At 42.9% G+C, this 4,651-nt stretch overlaps 1 long non-coding RNA gene across 1 annotated transcript; it reads right to left on the bottom strand.

Annotated features, from left to right (window-relative positions):
• Window positions 1-2,897: 2,897 nt before the first annotated feature.
• Window positions 2,898-4,529, bottom strand: LOC310707878. The gene is made up of 2 exons (XR_014526752.1): window positions 4,446-4,529; window positions 2,898-3,802 (listed from the first exon to the last, which is right to left on the bottom strand). It is a non-coding gene; the product is annotated as an uncharacterized lncRNA (long non-coding RNA).
• Between the last annotated feature and the right edge of the window lie 122 nt (window positions 4,530-4,651).

The following is a 4,651-nucleotide window of genomic DNA, read 5'->3' as shown; positions in this document are numbered from 1 at the left end:
GGCACATTCCACCACATTCCTATTTGCACTACAAGATTACATAGCTAGATAGATAGCCAGATAGATAGATAGATAGATAGATAGATAGATAGATAGATAGATAGACATGCCCCTTAATCACTGCAACATCAAAATTTCAGGCATTCAGCCCGGACACACAAGTGAGAAAGTGCGTTGTGGGGTAGTGTGTGCGCAGATGGCATATTGAGGCAGCATCACTCACCTGACCTCTGATTGGCTGTGTTGCTGCTGCTTGTCAGGAGGTAGAGAAGTGGCGGCGGCAAGCTCAGTGTCATAAAAACACCAGCAGGAGCACGAGATTGGCTCTGCAGGTGTGTTTCCACCTTGCTGACTTCCCTATCCTAGTAAGCAGCAGCAGCAGCAGCACAACCAACTGGAAGTCAGGTGAGCGTCGACACCCCATGGCGTGATCAACTGCTGAGCCTGTGTTTGCCCTACCCCTGAAAGTCCCCGTGTGTTCTCTGCCCAAAATGCAAGCATCCTCACAATAACCTGATGAGGTGGAATGTGGCTTGCAAGGCCAACATGCAAGCCCCTTTTCGACCTGCACACAAAACATGTGAAGGTTTGGAGAAGGTGTGCCTGGTGACCTTGCGGGAGGGCATGCATAGAAAGGTAAAGGTAAAAGGACCCCTAACCAATAGGTCCAGTCGTGGCCAACTCTGGGGTTGCGGCGCTCATCTCGCTTTATTGGCCTAGGGAGCCGGTGTACAGCTTCCAGGTCATGTGGCCAGCATGACTAAGCTGCTTCTGGCGAACCAGAGCAGCACACGGAAACACCGTTTACCTTCCTGCTGGAGTGGTACCTATTTATCTACTTGCACTTTGATGTGCTTTCAAACTGCTAGTTTGGCAGGAGCAGGGACCAAGCAATGGGAGCTCACCCCGTCGTGCAGATTTGAACCGCCAACCTTCTGATCGGCAAGTCCTAGGCTCTGTGGTTTAACCCACAGTGCCACCCGTGTCCCCATGCGTAGAAACAGGGTTTAAATTGGAGCCATGTATAGGGTTGACTCTATTCAAAGCTAGCATTTGAGGAGACGTCAGGTACTCGGCCATTTCTGACTTGTTAAATCTGTGATGAAGGATTCACCCATGGTTACAGTCTCCACCACTGCATGCTGCAGGCATCAAGCATTAAATGTGCAAATGTGGGCACACACTCTAGGTGTTGTATATTCATTTCTTGCCCAAGAACTGGTATCAGCTGCCAACTCTTATCATCATGTTCTATAAATCACGAAACTGTTTTGCAATTTGTGTAATGAGGGGAAAAAAGGTTGTTTGGGTTTTTAAGGTGTTTTTTTCTCCTCCTTTCAAATTCAGCACATTCTATAGAAAGAAAAAGCTTGCTGTGAAAGAGCTTAAAGAGGAAGTTAATAGTGCCATAAAATATGCATAATGTTTTAGTGAGAATCCATCTTCTTTTAGAAGCTCCTTAGAATTTAAGGCCTTAATGGGGTTGAGTATTTCTTGTGAAGGAAGAGTGGGAAAGACCGACGGAGAGAATTATCTTTTCATTTTTAGAAAGACATTATTTTCTTGTAATTGCAGCTTTCTGTGGTGATTAAAAAGCAATGCAAAATCTTTTGATTGAATAGATCTGTCTTCTTGTCTGAAAATTTTAGTTCTGATGGGTATACTGCCTTATAAATTTCATTAAAAAATTATTAAAACTTATATGGCTGCCCATTAAAGTCCTTAATAATTGTGTTACATGGACAGAATGAGTGCCATCTGTTTTTCCCTTAGCGCAACAGCTGAGTGGTAATCCAATTTATGCATTCCCCTTAATACATTCTTCTCGCTGTTTCAAATAAAATGCATTTTCTCTTTGACAATAAGCTTCACTAATTGCAACCTGGGCATAGGACTGATGCCTCATGTGTGCATGTGTGTGTGTGTATCAGCATTCACTGCTACTAACATTTTGAAATGGCCTTTAATTATTTTAATTGCTTTTTAAAAACACTCTGCTTTTTATGTGAACTTCAAATCCCCTTTGTTGGATAGTATAGAAAGCTTACACTGAATGAGGCAGGAACTGAAGCCCTTGCTAGGTGTTTGCTTCCCTTCCAAGACATGCATGAAAGTGGGGACACACTGTCCAAGTAGGTTTTGAACTTCCTCAGGGAGTGAACACAAGGAGAGCAGGCAGCCTTCTGCAGACGTTTGCCGTCAACATCTGGGTGGTTGTCAGGCTACATACAGTAATGTCACAACGGCCTGCTACTGAGTGTTAGTACAGCAATGCTGCTCACGTCTGTTCAGAAATAAACTCCATTGAACTCAGTGGGGCATATTCCCAGGTAGGGATCGGGAGAAATTCAATTCCATTCATATACAAAGGCAAACTTTCTGTTTCCAAAACAATGCACAAATCAAAACAGAGCTGCCATTCAAAAAAAATTGTACTTCTCTGAATTTTGCATTGCTGTTCTCCAGCCATGTTTGCAAAAATACCTACATTAAGGTACATTGTGCACAACTATGCACATATCAGTAAAAATAACATACAAGAAATGCAATATAAGAGGGGATTTGTTTTTTACAAAAAAAATTAGGCAAAGTTGCATACAAATGTGGATATTGGGGGGAAATAATTAAAATGCTGACAAATTTTCGTGATGGTGTTTTTAAAAATCACAAGCTGCTGTGGAAATGTGGAGAACTGAGTTTAAGCTTGGAGAAATGAGAAACAGGGAGATCGAAATTCATCAGTTTGCCCATACTCTTCCCAGGTATGTGGATTTAGGACTGGAGTGCTAAGCTTCAATATATAAAACCTCATTAAGAGACTTTGTCCCTTTTCTCCTAAATCTGAAATGACATCCCCTAACATCCACCTAACATATAGCATAAGAGAAGAACATACATTGAGAAAATATTGGAAAATGTTTATTCCCAACTGAAGAGCACAATAAAGCTGTTAGAAAGTCCCTCATAATACTCCAGGTATTCCTGACAACAACAGACAAAAGTTCAGGTAGAGTTCACAAAGAATTTAAGGAATCTGTGAAGTCAAGACAATGGTGGCTGTGAAACTTAGGGGGACAGTTCCACTATCAGTTACAGATGGTTCCTCATACCTCTTTTTCATGCATCTATCTCCCGATGTCATTGACGTCTTCATAAAGGCTTCAGGGCATGAGTAACTGTTTCCACAACTGCTGCCTGAATGGTAAGTTTGGCTGCAATTCTAAACACAATTCAGGCCATCTGATGTTTTGTTGGAGCTGCGCATTTGAAGCTCCTGGTGTAAAGGTGTTGTATGTGTGAGAGGAGAGAGAGAGCGAGCAGCTTTGGAGGCCACAATTTGAACAGAACCTGCAGAGAGGGAGATCTAATCCTTTCTCCAGCCCAGTCAAAATTGGGAATCCCCACAGCTTCTTTTACAAAAAGAACATTTCGTTGGGCTCCAAACGTGAAGCTCCAACATGACATCTCTGGCTCTTTCAGCTTTGAGAGTAAGTCCAGGTGAACTCTGTGAAATTTACAGAGGATCATACTGCACATTTCTCATTTGCAATAATGAGAGAGAAAGGAGGCTCTTCAGATAGAGAGTGAACTTAAGAAGCAGAACCAGACTCCATGATTACACACCAGCTGTCCTTATTTCCTGGTGGTTGTCTCCAGTAAAAATCTTCATTCTGACATTTATATCTCACTCCTGATAGGGGTCGAAGAATGTCAGTTTTGATAGCTCTCTCAGTCTCTTGTTTTCCCCGTCTTCAGTTCAGTTAAAGCGATTTCCACATCAGTTTGCACATTTTTTAAAAGTCTGCAAAAAAAAAAAGTCTGGGTTTTCATGCACACTAATTAATGCATTTTTGCTAGCAATTTCCCCTAATAAAACACATTGTCAAACATTATTGTTGCTCATAGATATATTTGTGCACACTCCCTTCTAATGTATGCCATCTTTGTAGGAGGAGAATGCATCATAAAATTTGGAGCAGTTCAGATTTTGAAGGACAGATGTGTTTTGATGCAAGTATTGGAAGAGGACGTTTGTCCACAAACAGCTTTCTGAGTCATGTGGCTAGCACGACTAAATTGCTTCTGGCACAGCGGGACACCATGACGGAAACCAGAGCACAAGGAAATGCCATTTACCTTCCCACTGCAGCGGTACCTACTTATCTACTTGCGCTGGCGTGCTTTCAAACTGCTAGGCTGGCAGGAGCTGAGACAGAGCCACAGGAGCTCACCCCATCGCGGGGATTCGAACTGCCGACCTTCTGATCAGCAAGCCCAAGAGGCTCAGTGGTTTAGACCACAGTGCCACCCACGTCCCTTAAGCTGGCAGTAACAGTGGGCAGAGGTAGTCATTGTCTGGCATCCCAATGACACAGCAGTTTCATGTGAGTTAGGATTATCTTTTCTCATCAAACTGAGCCCAAACTATTCCATGATTCCCTAACATTTTTGGCTGGTTTTGGAGAGGCAGCCTACAACAACTGAAGGGGAGCTTCAGCGTGAGATCACAATAGCCATTCCTTGGAGCTGGCAGCATTAGCATGATGTTACCATGTCCAGTCTTTGCCCTTCAGTCAAGTAGTGTCAGAATGAGATCACAATGGCTAGTCCCTCCCCCTAAAGCAGTAATCATAATCATGAAGTCACAATG

Source organism: Podarcis liolepis (genome assembly GCF_965112155.1).
Source record: "Podarcis liolepis genome assembly, chromosome: 5".
Taxonomy (NCBI): Eukaryota; Metazoa; Chordata; class Lepidosauria; order Squamata; family Lacertidae; genus Podarcis; species Podarcis liolepis.
Note: the sequence above shows the minus strand (reverse complement) of the source record. Positions and strands in the feature narration are given on the sequence as shown.